This window comes from Chiloscyllium punctatum, chromosome 15, assembly GCF_047496795.1.
Source record: "Chiloscyllium punctatum isolate Juve2018m chromosome 15, sChiPun1.3, whole genome shotgun sequence".
NCBI lineage: Eukaryota > Metazoa > Chordata > Chondrichthyes > Orectolobiformes > Hemiscylliidae > Chiloscyllium > Chiloscyllium punctatum.
Genome location: NC_092753.1, coordinates 4,996,685 through 5,013,646, shown reverse-complemented (window position 1 = coordinate 5,013,646; position 16,962 = coordinate 4,996,685). Strand labels below are relative to the sequence as shown.

General features: G+C 42.8%; 1 protein-coding gene and 1 long non-coding RNA gene across 2 annotated transcripts in view; one reads left to right on the top strand and one right to left on the bottom strand.

Moving 5' to 3' along the window:
• The window catches only part of wwc3 (WWC family member 3), a 193,974-nt gene that overhangs the window by 62,186 nt on the left and 114,826 nt on the right, over nucleotides 1–16,962 (top strand). The window lies entirely within an intron of this gene.
• On the bottom strand, nucleotides 2,045–8,168 carry LOC140485889 (uncharacterized). Its single transcript, XR_011962468.1, has 2 exons — nucleotides 7,921–8,168; nucleotides 2,045–2,645 (listed from the first exon to the last, which is right to left on the bottom strand). It is a non-coding gene; the product is annotated as an uncharacterized lncRNA (long non-coding RNA).

Sequence of the window (16,962 nt, the reverse complement as noted above, 5' to 3'; positions counted from 1 at the left end):
TCCCGATAACTGGAACTCTTCCACTTATTCACCAGTGTGTTAATGGAGTCTTTGCAGAATACTAAATGTTGGGTACTACCCAACACCTCTTGAGAAGTTGCCTGGAAGGTTCATCTTGTCAATCTGAACTCTGCACCATTTTTAAAATGAATATGAAATCTCCATCTGTACAGATGGTGATCTGATGTAGTGACTCACAGTTAACAATTCTGGTTGGTCTTGTGTCACAGCATATTGAATGGAGTGACAGCTCCATATTAAGGCTGATGATGATGGCTGAATGCTCCCAGAAAACTGGAGAGCTGTCCAATTAATCAATCCAGTTTTTCAGTAAAATGACAAGTACAGTCCCTGTGTAGGATGGATGATTGCCTTTGCCAGGTTACTTCCCAAGTGAGAAAATTGAAAGTTACCCCAATCACGAGTGACAATTGTCACGTTATATAGTGAAGGCACACACATAACCAGCAGCCCAGGAGTAAACCCATATTGCCTTTCATAATTTTTCTTCTGATGTCTTTTCATAACTGAATCCTTCAGAATTTGTCTACTCTGTGATGCTATGACTCCTTCTGAGTTAACGAACTGATCAATCATCTCTTGCTGATGTTTGCATCATTCCAACTTTGGCACAGTCGTGAGTTCGAGACACCTTTTGCTTCAGAGAGCTGCTCCCTGATTGCTAGGTCATCATTGGTAATACGTTTGCTACTGTTTTGGAAAAGCCCTCATTTATTCATTACTTGCTATGTATTCTCAACATAGAAAACCCAACCCCGTCATTTATCTGTTGGAAGGAAGGGACGTTCAGGTCATGTCTTGCATGATATCAGGATGCCCCCACATTCTTCACCACCAGTAAAGCTCTTCTGAAGTGTGGGCACAAATGTAGAAAATGTGGCAGGTATTTTTATGCACAGCAAGATCCCACAAATGGGAATGTGACGATAATCAGATAACCTCTCTTAGTAACCTTGTTTTCAGGAATATATAGTAGCTTGGACACTGAGGAAGAGCTGCTCCTTTCTGTGAATAGTGTCATGGGATCTTTTCAACTAGCTGTGAGAGCATTGCTGAAATGAGGTGTCCGCTTGGATTATATGCCACAGTGTCTGCAGTTTACTCCTGATTCAGAGGCGTGGATGCTATCCATTGGGCCACGGTTAACAGTCAGCTGATTTCCTGACTTAGCTTTACCTGGTTTTGGTCATTTGCTCTAAATATGCTTGAGCTTTGCTTGAAGCATATCTTCACTGCTAGCTTTGCATAACCCTCACAATTTACACTGTTACACATATCCCATGTAACATTCCATTCCCCTCTTTAGTTTTTCTTTTCTTCTTTCTTATGAAGGCATAAACACTTGAATTGTTATCACTTTCTCTCTGGTTCCTTGCTCACATGGCTTGCTTGGGTCTGCCAAACTAGACTGTTGTGTGTTCACATCATAGGGTGGGATTCCACTTTGATGCTACCTGTTCTCATGTGATGTTCAAACAATTGAACTGTATTGATTGGGATTTGGACAACTTGGCTCACTGACTGTCCAGCCCTTCATCCCAGAGGGCAATCGCTGCATCTCCTATAAATTGAACGGGCATTTTGATCTGTTGTCTCAGCAATGTATAGATGTTCAGATATCCCCTTCCCTGTGCATATTTTAAAGGGAAAGAAATATTTTTGACTGCAATGAAATGGCCCACATTTCATTTTCATTCAGTAAAGAATTTTGAAAGTCAAAGTAACAAGTCTCTGAACTCTGCACTCGAATCTATGCTCATAGCTATAAGTATTGGCAAAAGTTGGTTTATAAAAAACTTCCCCTTCAGGTGAGTGGATAATCTATTTCCTGATAAGCCATTCACTTCTATGAATCCCCACATTCTTTGAGACATTGGACCTGAATGGTTTTTATCTCCTGATTTCATTTTGCTGAACATGTATCATCTGAAGTATCTCAAAAACATTTCAGGATGGTGGAGCTGGGTGTTGAATGTGGTCTTGTCATGTTAACCGGATCCAGAGAACAAACTGGAAGAAGCCATTGTTGCCTGTAACTTTACCATTTTCAGTTTTACAAAAGAAAACCCCATGGGCACTAGAAATCTGAAAGGAACATTAAAAATGGCTGGAGTAACTCTGGAGGTCTGGCAGCACCCAAGGAGGGAGAAACAGAGTTGACATTTCAAGTCGATGTTCTTTCTCATAGGTTTTTTTCCAGAGCCACTATGTCACCTACATGTTAATCATTTAAACCTTAGTTGAATCTGCTTATTTTAAATTATCATGTTATATTATCTGCTGTTAACGTTAATCCTGAATATGCAATTGTTTCAATGAAGCAAATTAAAAGTCCTTAAGACACCTTGGTTAGTTGTACTATGTGCAGTTGATGGAACTATTCTTAATTTCTGTAAAATTTCTAACAACGTCTTGGCTGTGTTTGAGTGTGTTTCAACTTCTGTTACGACATTCTCTGCCTTTTAATATCACAAAGTGCTTATTCAAATTTGATGAATTCTTCTAGTCCAATGCCAAGTTGTGTCTAGTTGCCTGGGAGATTGCTACAACTGAAATCTTCTTTTACTTGCTTCAGTCCTTTCTCTTGCTGTTTAGTTCTTTCTCTTCACTGAATGTCCAATCCCCTGAATAAAAACAAAAAAGAAACTTTTAAAAATGCTTTTCCACCATTCTGGATATAACGAGAAAGCCTGGACTTCCTTGCTTGGTTAAATTGCTTAAATTCAGAATCTGTATACATTTAAAGCTTTCACCCTTTGTTTTAAAGGTGGGAGATTGAAAAAACAGGCAATGAACTGGAAAAGAAACACTAAGTCCATTGCTTTCAGAAATCGCATGCAACTTCTTGCACTGTGTTCAATCCTTGTGGATGATTTTCCCACTGCGTGTACAATATGTTAACATTCTCCAAGGCTTTCCAGGGGAATTTCTCGAACTTTCAGAGCGTCAACCCGACTTTCCAAGCCGTATTTTTAAAACTCTCTCTAGTCAGTTTTAGTACGAAGGCTGAATTGTATCTATCACATAAACCATTGTGTTAACCAGATGAGAGGATGTAAGGTGAAATTTAATGAGGAATGTAACAGGTTATGAGAGGCTTTGATATTGCAAGAAAGAGAACTTCTTTCTAATGAGAGTAGAGTTGGTAACCAGAGAACACAAATTTAAATAGTCCCCTCTGGTTCTTTCACTGACTATCATTTTTTTTAAATGCACTAAAATTATGATGATCTGGAATGCATTGTTTGAAAGGATAGTGGAAGCAAATTCAACAGTAACATTTGCAATGGGATTTCAAAATATATCTGCATGGTATGTTAAGTGATCAGAAGGGAAGCTGTTGATTTGTTACTATATCCTAGATAGACAAATGATATAATTAACAGAATAAAGGTTCTGCTTCTTTAAAGTCCTCTTCAGATCAATTGTTTTGTCAATTGGAGATATTCTTGATTCCTTTAAACAGGATTGCTAAGCACTTTGTGGCTGTATCTGTTTTGACTGCTCTTATGAAGTGAGAAGTCCATGTTTGATCATGGCTACTTAGAAAAGGAGGATGTTTCACAGCTATGGGTTTGGAGGAGAGATGTGGGACAAAAAAGATGGCACTTCCGAAGGACTGGCACAGACTTGGTGGGTGGAATGGCTGCCTGTGTGAAACATTTTAGCTTCTGTTTGTGGAAGTGGCTGGTGAAAGTGGGAATTACATCTGCTTTCTGGTCTCACTTGAGATATGTTGATTTTGAGACTGTAACCTCCAAAATTTGATCAAAATGCAATAAGTAACTTACCCTATTTTTACCCATTGTCTTTTGTGTGAAACCTGATCTCTTGCGCTCTCTCTCAATTTTTATCTCTAATGGAAATAAGGTCTGTTCCTGACCACCAAAGCACAAGTATTATGCATGCTGGAAATATGAAATAAAACAAAAAAATGAACCAGAACAGGATCCATCCTCCTGATGGATGAATTAATTCATCACCACCTCCTGTTTTCTGTTGCTGTGGTCGTGTGCAATTGTGTTCGTTAGTTTGCTACTGATGCATAAACCATATCGCGATTTGTAACTCCACTTCAGAATTTGCTCAAATTCTTTTTGAAAGTATGCTTAAGATTTACCATTGTGTTAGTTTCTTGGAGAATTCCAATGGATTTGTGAGCAGTGGTCTATTTCTTCCAAAACCAAGTTTGACTTCTCCTGATTGGTTTGGGTGCTGATTAAAATGCTTTCAATAATAGCTTCCAGTACAGATGTGAGGGTAAATGGTCTGCAATACCTTGGATCCTGCAGCAAATTTAAAACAAAATCTTGTTTTGTTTTAAATCCCCCTCTACTCAGGCAGAGCCTCTCTGTTTGTGGATCTCTTTTTGTTGGAATTGTTTGAGGAACCCACTGACTAGTAAGCGATCCAATACTGTTGCAGTCATCCTTTGGAATCTTGGATGAGACCAGGCACAGTCTCATTGTTGTTCACAGTGTGTGTCCTGTCTGATTATGCTGAAATGTTGTGGCTCTTGCATTTGAAGACCCTTCATATCTCAGTTGGTTGAGATCAATTCTGATCCTGCATCCATTAAATATTCTACAAGGTCTTTGGAGTTAAACTGCTGCCGAGATTTAAAAAAAAATCTCCAAAAATGACTGCCTAAGTTATTTGTTTTTTTTGCCATTTTCTGAGTCCAATAGCATACTAACCTGATGCTGAGGGCTATTGAGCAAACCCTTTTCTCTTCCTGATGGTCTGACAAGCAATTCTTAGCACCATTCTCAATTTGCTTCTTCCCTTTAAAGCATTTGCCTTAATAGAGCTCTAACTGGAGCTCCTGATATCTCTGCCTTTGCCGTTCCTCATTAGTTCTGAAGTTTGAACCTTTCTATTTGCTGTTAACACCCAAACGTACAACCATTTCCCATGTTTTCCCAATTCTACTAAATACCTTAACAATCTGTTCTCCGAACTAACATCGTACCAGTCCTGCATTGTGTCACGTCTGCCTTTCCTGTTGTTTGCTTAAAATGCATCCCCCCCCTTCTGAGCTGAAAGACATTGTTCTTAGTTTTTCCTAATTTACACCCTTTTAGAATTTTACAGCACGGTAATTGCACCACAGTCTCATTGCCTGGTGTTTTTAATGGCTTAAATAATTTGATTCTCTGTATGTTATGTATATATGTATCTGCTGCCATCCATTTGATTTGTGCAGGGTAGTTTTCCTCACTAAATTCTTTTCAAATTAAATAATAATTCAATTCTGAATCATGTGAGGGGTCTTGTGGAACACACACACAAACCAGTGCAGAACTATAACTTTGAGACAGGCAAAGGCATAAGCTAAAACATCACAAACTTTGCTTCGGGGGCATGCTCATCACCATTGTCCCACTTCTTCATTTCTTCATTCTAACCGGAATACAGTATTCAGCAATGGTGTATGAACCCTCAATACATGCCAAGAACTCTGGAAGCAGGAAAGCTGAAAGAGAAAGTTCTGGTCAAACTCAGCAGGTCAGGCAGCATCTGTGGATAGAAAGCAGAGCCAATATTTTGGTCCAGTGACCCTTCTTCTGAACCAGAAGGAGCTAGGGAAATGTACATGTGCTGAAGAGTAAAGGGCAAAGTGATAGGTGGAGATGGAGCCCCGAGAGAGACCAGCAGATGAGCAGATGAAGGGCTGGAAAGGCAGACCTTTGCAATACCACCATGTTCTCTTGCCGATATCTCCGTCTTGGGCTTGCTGCAGTGAAGCTCAGCGCAAGCTGGAAGAACATTATCTCTTTTTCCACTTGGGTATCCTGCAGCCTTCAGGACCCAGCATTGAGTTCAACAATTTTAGGGCCCGAGCACCCTCTTACATATCCTTTCCCCACCCCCATACGCCAGATATCATGTGGGCTGCTTTCAGCACAATCAACCCATTATTACTCACTTATGGTCCCCCATAGTCAGCTTTTCTCCTGCCCTGACACATTGTTATCCATCCCTTCATGTTCATAGCTGTCAGCCTGTCTGCCCCTCTGCCTCTGAACTCTCTCTCTATCCTTTTGCATAATCCTTTCTGCCCCCACCCGTCATCTCCAGTAAATATACCACCTTTTCCTAGCTGCTAATTAAGGGTCACTGGACGTAGGCATTAACTCGGTTTCTCTCACCACAGATGCTGGTGAGTTTCTCCAGCAAGCTCTGTGTTTTGTTTGCTTTCAGCTCATCCTTGTAAACCTCACCTGGAGATAGTGTGCAAACCCCACTACTTGCTTTCATTTCTAACTACTGCAGTAGCATCGTCGCAACTCCTCAGCTTAACCTGGCCCATGGTGTATTCTGATTAGATTAGATTAGATTCCCTAGAGTATGGAAACAGGCCCTTTGGCCCAACAAGTCCACACCGACCCTCCGAAGAGTAACCCACCCAGACCCATTCCCTATGCTCTGGGTGTCCTAAGCCCATTTTCAAGAGTCTGTATTGGAGATCTGTGCTCAGTGACTGTGTGTCACCTCTTATTTATTAATATTTTGAACCACTCTTCATTCACAGCAAAGCAGGTCCCAAGATTCGAGCTGTGATCCTGTGTTGGGCTCCACAAGGATTCCTGGAAGAGGTGTCCATGTGATTTCTAGTTAACGTTTCTGCCGCCTAAAAGATGCTCCAAGTGAGCTCGGAGGCTCAGTGGTTAGCGCTGCTGCCTCACAGCACCATGGACCCGGGTTCGATACCCACCTCGGGCGACTGTCTGTGTGGAGTTTGCACATTCTCCCCGTGTCTGTGTGGGTTTCCTCCGGATGCTCCGGTTTCCTCCCACAATCCAAAGATGTGCAGGTGAATTGGCCATCCTAAATTGCCCGTAGTGTTAGGTGCATTAGTTGGGGAAATGGATCTGGGTGGGTTACTCTACGGAGGGTTGGAATGGACTTGTTGGGCTGAAGGTAAAAACAATAACTGCAGATGCTGAAAACCAAATACTGGATTAGTGGTGCTGGAAGAGCACAGCAGTTCAGGCAGCATTCAACGAGCAGCAAAATCGACGTTTCGGGAAGGGCTTTTGCCCGAAACGTCGATTTCGCTGCTCGTTGGATGCTGCCTGAACTGCTGTACTCTTCCAGCACCACTAATCCAGTTGTTGGGCTGAAGGGCCTGTTTCCACACTGTAGGGATTCTAATCTAATAAACATCATAAAGTCATTGAGTCATCAGTTTGAGATTTAGACACGTTTTGGTCAGGATAGCTGGTTTCCTTCTCCAAAGGATATTAGTGAATGAGTTTTTTTTACAAACAAAAGTCTGACAGCTTATGATTACTAAGTTGTTTTAACTGTATTCAAACTTTTAACGAGTCACCATGGAATTTGAACCCCTTCTCTGGATTGCTAACTCGATACCATAATCAAGACACTATCATCCATTTTAGTTGCTGGAGTTGTAATTGGGGCAATAGGGCAAGCAACACGTTTCACTATTACTGGATGACATTGAACACTCTTTGCTCGAAGGACAAAGGATTTCCCTGCACATTGGCATCAGCAGTCTTGTCTCTCTTTCTCTCTTTAGTTTTTAAACCGATGTGGAGGAGAAATGAGATTGTTTCCTGTCAAAGATTTCAAATCTGCAATTTGTCGTCTACAATAGAGTCATTAGGTATGGAAACTGACCCTTTTGTCCAACCAGTCCATGCCAACCATAATCCCAAACTAGACTAACTCCCACCTACCTGTCCCTGGCCCTGACCCTAGCCCATATCCCTGCAAACTTTTCCTATTCATATACTTATCAAAATGTCTTTCAAACATTGTAATTTTACTCGCGTCCATCATTTTCTCGGAAAGTTTATTCGCCACGCGAACCACCCTTTGTGTAAAAAAAATTAACCTCTTATGTCTTTTTTAAAATCTCTCGCCTCTTACCTTAAAAATGTGCCCCCAGTTGTGAAATCCTCCATCCTCCGGGAAAAGACAACTCCCATTAACTCTACCGATACCTCTCATCATTTTATAAACTTCTATCCGGTTGCCTCTCAACTGCCTTTCTTTATAACTCAAAAACTTCCAAACCCAGCAACATCCTCTTCTGCTTGATAACATTCTTCCTCTAACACGAAGAATCTTTCAGACAGCTTTCAAAACGGGGGATGATAAAAATGTAAACCATTCGCCTATAGTGAATTAACGTCCAGAAAGAATACAAAGGTCTTTGTTTTGCTGCAAATATGCAATGAGGCCAGTGGCATTCACTGATATATATGCAGAAATCGGGTCGTAACTTGCAGATGAAATGTTTGCTATGGGCAGAGACGTTTCTCTGTGCGAGGTACATATAGATGTGTATGAAAGTGGCATCCTCCCATCTCCTTTCCCATCTGTTGAAGTTCCTGAGCTTGCTTGCTGTATATAAAGTGGCCACAAAAAAATGTCTGTTCACTCGTGCATGCTTATTCAACAGGCATCTAATACCATTCAGTGTCTAAAGCACTCACAATTCACAAACCACTTACACATTCTGCTTTACGTTTAACCATGCTACCAGTGAATGAGCATGGAAATCACTTAATCGGTGTTGATTACTCATTGTTTATTTACTCGTCAAATGCAGTAAGCTGCATGTGGTTAGTGGTTTATCTGTTGAGCAGTATAGGTGTAGGACTGCTACCAACCTTGAACACCCTTTGTGTCCGTTTATATTAGGCTGAGCTTTTCCAATTGACAGAAGTTCAAATGAGTACAAATGCCCAGGAAGTTGGGGATCACTTTATGCAAAGAGGCTCCAAATTGTTCAAAATAAGTTGAACAAATGTCACACTTTCACTTCCTGCTGGACGTGGCTATCAAACCATAACATGGTGAGTTTTACAGTCAAGTGAATTGGGTACTTCCCCACAATTCAAATCACAAAATGCTAACTTTAAAAATGGGGGATGGGACAACGGTGCGGAGAGGAATGTTCTGGATGCCTGAGAATGTTAACTTCTCCAAACATGCGGTTGTACTTAATGGAAGTGGAATCTTGCTCAATGCAACAAGTATAGCCAGACTGCATCATTACTCATTGTGAGAGAAGTCTGGCATTTAATTTGCACCTGTACTCTCTTCAGAAGATGAAGGAATAAGATATTGGTTTGACAATTCAGGCCGGAGAGTGGGCCTGGGAATGCTCAGCAGAGTGACTCACTCTTTCCATATCTCACAGTGATGAGAAATAGTGAGGGCTCGTGGACAAAATGTAGCTGGAATGAGACTGAACTGGGATATCTCTCAAAGATCTGGCTGTGTGAGCACTTTCAGAGCTGTCACTTTCTTTAATAAGTGATTGTGATTTACAGAAAAGGGCCAACTCAAAGTGAGAAACCATTTGTGTCCAACGCAGACTGGATCCTTTTCGTTTGAATGTGTTTGAAAATTCTTTTTGTTCAAGATTTATTGACTTGATTCTGAGCGTGCTTTTAGTCTCTTTACTTCAGAGTATCTCTTCACTAGCCTCAAATATTTCCATCAACATTTTCTAATGAACACGTGATGTCGAACAGAGCAGTCTTGCTACAAATTGCTTCAAAACCTTCAAGTGAAGTTAGGGCCCTTGGGATTTTTCCTGCCTGCTGTAAGCAATTGCTTGCTTTGAGATTTAAATTGTTAAACAATTATTTCAAAACAAAAAACGAATGTGCAAATGAAGAACAAAAGTCATACACATTGTGCGTTCAAGATCTAACATTTGCAGCCAATGTAACTGACCTCACCCTGACCCATTGGTGATTTTTATGGTGGTTGGGAGTTACTTCAGATAATCCATGCATCCTCTCACCAATTCAGACCCTCCAGTCCCATTAGTAGGCATTGAAGGACCTCATTGTGCCACCACTGATTTTGTATTTCCCCCTGGGGACAGCGCTGGTAGCTTTAGCTGCTGTTGGCCAAGGGCTCTGAGGTAGGCCTTTGTGAACTTGCTTCCAAAACTATATCCCTTTTCCCATGTGCCTCGTGACCTCTGCGCTCCCTGCCCCAGAGCCCATGCCGAGATGCGCAGATTCAGACTTCCCTGAGCTCCTCGGTTTGGTGGAGCTGCGAGCTGCTCCCTACCTGCCAATGCAGGGGCTACCCAGGTGCCAGCCTTCCAGATGGCCAACAACTCCGGAAGGTGGGACTCCGCCCTGAGGTGGGGAAAGCAATAAAATCTGCTCCCTGCTTTAAATTGGTGCAGGACAGCTATCTTGTTTGTAGATGGGGGCTCTATTTTGGAGAAGAATGGGGGGTTATTTTCCCTCCGGTTTGGCAGCATCCATGGAGAGAGAAATGCTTGGAGTCTGAAGTGACTCTTCTTTAGAATGATCTTTTACATCCTCAGAACATCCAAAAGCACGTCAGGACCAATATTTTTGTAAGTGTAGTCACTGTTGTAATGCAGTAAATGTGCAATTTGCGTGCAGCGTGCTTTCATAAAGAGTAACGTGAGATAGGCCTGTGCCAATTCTGAGTTTTAAAAGGTTGATATGTTTTGGAGCTACCCACCTTTTTTCCCCAGTTTTAATGTTTGTTGACCGAGCTTCTGCTCACCAGCCCTCATAACTTGTCTGACTCAGTCTTGCGTTCCTTGCCTGTGAAAGGTTGGCAGGTTTAGGATTTAAAGCTGGGCTTACCTTACCCAGCTGCTGCTTGCTCGCAAATACAAGTGAGTCGCTCAGTGTTTGTTTGCCTTTCCAGTCCAGGAGATGTCAATTTTTCATTTTGCAAAATATAAAACCTAGTTGCCAATTCTTGGTGAGCAGGGGTGGACAATCAAAAAGAATGAAATGATTTAGCATGTCAGGGTGACCAAATGTTCGACAACTTAAATCGACTGAGTCAGTATCCATTTTACTGTTTAAGATCCAAAGATGTGCAGGTTAGGTGGATTGGCCATGCTAAATTGCCCGTGGTGTTTAGGAATGTGCTGGCTGATAAATGGGTTAGCCATGGGAGGTGCTGGGTCACAGGGGGAGGGTCTGGCAGGGATGCTCTTTGGAGGGTCAGTGTGGATACAATGGATCAATTGATCTGCTTCTGCACTGTAAGGATTCTATAGTTCTTTATCAATTTGATGCCACTTCATAACATTTGTTCATAAATAGCTACAGATTATTCATTCCTTCATGGGATGTGGGAGTTGCTGGACTTGGCAAGCATTTGTTGCCCGTCTCTATTGCCCTTGAGTATGTGATGGTGAGATGCCACCTTGACCTTGTAGTGCTAGTACACTCTCTGTATTTCTCATGAAATGGGTTTGAGGGGTTTGCCCCAGAAGCAGTGTAGGTACAATGGGCCGTTTCTAAGTCAGGATAGTGTATTGTGCATGGTAACACATCTACTGCCCTCGTCCCTCTGTGTGGTAGCAATTGTGGATTTGGTGCTGTCAGAGAAGCCTTGGTGAAACATTGCTGCTACTGTGTTGTGGTGGAGAGAGTGAATGGCTAAGTTGGTCGCTGGGATGCCAGTCAAGTGGACTAGGTTGTCCTAGTTACCACCAAGCTTTCTTGAATGTTATTGGAGCTGCATCCATCCAGGCAATTGGGGAGTACTCCATCATGCTCCTGACTTGTGCCGTCTAGATGGCGGACAGGTTTTGGGGAGTTGCTGCCATTGAACTGAGAAGCTTGATAGGTCATTTCAGAGGGCAGTTAAGAGCCAACATTAGTCACAGGTAAGTTGGTTTTATGACCATCACGTCTGAGACTAGTTCCATGAGCTGCCACAGCAAAACCTGATCCCCAGTTCCGGGAGCGTTTCCTGGAGTGCTAAACCAGTGACGTTACCAGGTTCCATTCCCTTTCCTCCTGTGGAGGCGACAGTATTTTTATGGCTGGCCCAGTTGAATTTCTGCTGAATGGTAACCCTGGGACATTGATTGTCAGGAATTCAGTGGTTAATGTTGTTGGACATCAAAAAAGCTACAGCTAAATCTCTTGCTAAAGATGGCTGTTGACTGAGCATTGTGTATTTCAACTGTGTTGTTTATCAACTGAAGCCTGGGTTTTGTCTAGGTTGGGATGCCCTGTCCTTATGATTTGTAGAGTTGAATCGTAAGATTGATACTGAATGCTGGAGTCATCAGTGAACGCCCATGCCTCAGAAACAGCTGAAGATGGCTGTATTCGGGGCACCATCCTGAGGAGTTCCTGCAGCGATATCTTAGCCCTAAGTTAATTAGTCTCCAGCAATCACACACATCTTGTGTTCTCCAGTGGAGAATGTTCTGAGTCCTCTCGATTTCAATTTTGCGAGAGAGTGCCTTCATATTGTATGAAATTGAAAGCTGGAGTTCATCGTTGGAATTCAGCTCTTTTGTTCATGTTTGAATGAAGGCTGTAATGAGATCAGGACTTGAGTGGTGTTTATTTAAGCTGAGTGGTATGTTTTGGCAATTTAGAACAGTTGTACCCCTTCAAAATGTGTTACAGGTGGGTTAGAATGACAATGCTAACATTTGCTGTTAGGAGTCACACTGTCATATATATATATATGCTTTCTGTTGTTTAATTTGATTAAAGGTGTTAACCTGTTTAAATTGAATAAGAACGTTATGATATCAGTGAAAAATTCATGAGAGAAAGTTATTGTGGTTTCAGGTGTCAGGTATTCGATCTTTAGGTTTAAATATTTAGTGTAAATTCTCTTGTTGTAACCTATTAGTCTGCTGAAAATAAGCTAGTCAATAATTTGGTTAAAGGACTGCACAATGAAATGAGTAAAGTCCCAACTATACTTTTGTGTCAGCAAGGGTACACGTTGCTTTTCAATCCTTTTGAGCTCTGACGATATCTTTTAAAATCGAACTATGCGGTGCACATCTATTTATGTTTTATTTTCCACATTCATTATACACGTCCTACTTGGGGGAGACCATCCTGTGACACGCAGTCATGGCTGTAGCTGCTCAGTTCTGCCACTTCATAAGAGGCGGACTGTGCTGCTTCTGAAACCTATACCTACAGCCTCATTCCTGCACTCTGAGGGAATATGGCTGAAAAATGTGTTGCTGGAAAAGCGCAGCAGGCCTTCTTCAGGGCTTCTGCCCGAAACGTCAATTCTCCTGCTCCTTGGATGCTGCCTGACCTCCTGTGCTTTTCCAGCAACACATTTTTCAGCTCTGATCACCAGCATCTGCAGTCCTCACCTTCTCTGAGGGAATGTTGCTTTGTTCTGCCTTTTTATGGGAATGGCCATGAGTAGATTTGAAAAGTTGCAATGTGGAAATGTGACCCCATCTTGCTTAATGCTATTTCTTTTATTTGGGAATAATTTTCTCGTAGAAATTAAAAATTACGTTTGGGGTGGACAATAGATGCTGACACATATCCACGAGTATGAATGTATAAAAAGAAATATGACAACTGTGGTCATAGAGTCATAGAGATGTACAGCACAAAACTGACCCTTCGGTCCAACTCATCCACATGCCAACCAGATATCCCAATCCAATCTAATCCCACCTACCAGCACCTGGCCCATATCCCTCCAAACCCTTCCTATTCATATACCCATCCAGATGCCTTTTAAATGTTGTAATTGTACCAGCTTCCAATACTTCCTCTGGGAGTTCATTCCATACACGTACCACCCTCTGAGTGAAACAGTTCCCCTTACGTTTCTTTTATATATTTTTCCCCTCTCACCCTAAACCTATGCCCTCTAGTTCTGGACTCCCCAACCCCAGGGAAAAGACTTTATCTATTTATCCTATCTATACCCCTCATGATTTTATAAACCTCGATAAGGTCACTCCTCGATCTCTGACCCTCCAGGGAAAACAGCCCCAACCTACTCAACCTCTCCCTATAGCTCAAGTCCTCCAATCCTGGCAACATCCTTGTAAATTTTTTCCGATAGGCAGGAGACCAGAATTGCACGCAATATTCCAACAGTGGCCTAACCAATGTCTAGTACAGCCACAACATGACCTCCCAACTCTTGTACTCAATACTCTGACCAATAAAGGAAAGCATACCAAATGCCTTCTTCACTATCCTATCTACCTGCAACTCCACTTTCAAGGAGCTATGAACCTGTACTCCAAGGTCTCTTTGTTCAGCAACACTTTGCCCGAAACGTCGATTTCGCTGCTCGTTGGATGCTGCCTGAACTGCTGTGCTCTTCCAGCACCACTAGTCCAGACCTTACCATTAAGTGTATAAGTCCTGCTAAGATTTGCTTTCCCAAAATGCAGCATTTGACATTTATCTAAATTCAGCTCCATCTGCCACTTCTCAGCCCATTGGCCCATCTGACCAAGATCCAGTTATAATCTGAGGTAACCTTCTTCGCTGTCCACTCCACCTCCAATTTTGGTGTCATCAGCAAACTTACTAACTATACCTCTTTTATGCTCACATCCAAATCATTTGCATAAATGATGAAAAGCAGTGGACCCAACACCGATCCTTGTGACACTCCACTGGTCACAGGCCTCCAGTCTGAAAAACAACCCTCCTCCACCATCTTTTGTCTTCTACCTTTGAGCCAGTTCTGTATCCAAATGGCTAGTTCTCCCGGTATTCCCTGAGATCTAACCTTGCTAATCAGTCTCCCATGGGGAACCTTGTCGAATGCCTTACTGAAGTCCATATAGATCACATCTACTGCTCTGCCCTCATCAATCCTCTTTGGTACTTCTTCAAAAACCTCAATCAAGTTTATGAGACATGATTTCCCACGCATAAAGCCATGTTGACTATCCCTAGTGGGCGGCACGGTGGCGCTGTGGTTAGCACAGCTGCCTCACAGCTGTAGAGACCCAGGTTCAATTCCCGCCTCAGGCGACTCTCTGTGTGGAGTTTGCACATTCTCCCCGTGTCTGCGTGGGTTTCCTCCGGGTGCTCCGGTTTCCTCCCACAATCCAAAAATGTGCAGGTTAGGTGAATTAGCCATGCTAAATTGCCCGTAATATTAGGTGGGGTGGGGGGGGTTGGTATATGTAGGGGTCTGAGTCTGGGTGGGTTGCGTTTCGGCGCGTCGGTGTGGACTTGTTGGGCCGAAGGGCCTGTTTCCACACTAAGTAATCTAATCTAATCAGTCCTTGCCTTTCCAAATACATGTACATCCTGTCCCTCAGGATTCTCTCCACCAACTTGCCCACATCACGCTCACTGGTCTATGGTTCCCTGGTTTGTCCTTACCACCTTTCTTTAACAGAGGAAACTGCAGTAAGCTATTTGCATTACACCTGACTAAAGAAAATAACTTGAATATAGCATTTTTAACCCATCCAAATTTCTCCAAGTGTTGCAAATGATGACGTATTTTTGAAGTGTAATGTTGCAATAAGATATTGGATATAGGTGTGTTTCCTCGAATGCTCCGGTTTCCTCCCACAGTCAGGACGTGTACAGGTTAGGTGGATCGGCCATGCTGAATTGCCCCATGGTGTTCAGGGATGTGCAGGTGAGGTGGCTTAGCCATGGAAATGTGGGATTACAGGGATAGGGTAGAGCGTTGGGTTTGGGTAGGATGCTCTTCAAAGGGGTGGTGTGGACTGGATGGGCCGAATGGTTTGCTTCCACGTTGTAGGGATTCGATGAATACGCACGCAGTTAGCTCCCATTAATGGCAATGAAATAAATGAGTGAACCATCTGTTTTTTGACAACGACGATCAATGGATGAATTTTGGCCTGAACGGAGGAGTGAACGCCTGCTTATTTTTCTTCTTCGCCGATGGGGAAACTTGTACAACATGGTCATGTAAAGTGAATGTGGATTCACTTTTAATTAATGCGTTCAGAAAGCTAATGTCTGTTGTTCTACCGTCAATGTAAATTCACTGCCCGTTTGTGCTTTCCTGAAATGGCAATCTAGCCAAACTGCTTTTTCATTGCAAACTGTTTTACAGTCAGCAAAGGGCACATTCCAAAGCTTCAGGAGTTGTGCTGATAGCAGAGGTGAAGGAAGTACTTAGATTGCTCCTTGAGGAATGGAATGTGCTTGACATTTTGCTGTAAACAGACTTCGCGTTTTGAAGCTGTGTTTTTCCAGCCGAGATGAGGGATGGTTTGTTTAAAATTGGACAGGTTGAAATGCAAACAAATATGTCGAAGGTAGGGGATTGGGGGTGGTGGATGGGTGGGGAGAGCACATTGTGCCCCAGCGACACAGCAAGAAAGATCTTTTCGTAACTGCACTTGAGAGATGTTCATTTCTTTCTATTCTCCCTCCCTCTAGTCTGTAGGAATTTGCTGGGAATGTGAGAGTTGACATTGCCACGCACAGCAGCAATGCAGGGTTTTGGCAATAACATTGGCTCCCTGCCCTCTCACCAGAAGTATCTGCCTGTCAGCGATGACCCCTTTTTTATTTGTGACGTGCAGCTCCCACACCGGAGAAACTGCGATCAAGATGGCTTGCAGTCATACCATAGAGGATCAGGTGGATCTTCAATCTTTGCCCAGTTCCGGTTTGAAGGACTAGTGCAACTCTTGTGCTGTAGCTTCATTACCCTGCCTCACCGGCCTAGTCTTTATTGACCCCGTCCTCCACACGGCATGGCCTGTAACACTTAACAAAATGACCCTGAACAAGGATGCGTTTTCGATTTGAAAATGTGGCCCAGTGTAAGCTGTGAGTACCTTTTTGTGAGGTAGAAAGAAAATAACATCCACCACAACGAATCCAAGATTTTGTAGCTTCTGGGTGTTTATGGTGGATGTATAGTGGGCTCTGTCTATCTGCACACAGGGACAATGTCATGACTTTTCTGCTGCCTATCCAGTTTGTGGCCTTTTGGATTACTACAGGGGTTGAGCGAGGTCTGATTAGCACAAAGAAGATGCATGTTCCACTGCTGCTGGTAACAGATGCAGTGTGCCACGTCCCTTTTATAAACATGCAGTTGATGGGGTTAGATAGAGACCAAGTATTGCAACCTGGTGACAGAATCCAGAACGTGGGGTGGGAGGAGAGGCCTAACCTTAAAATGGGGAAATGTCAA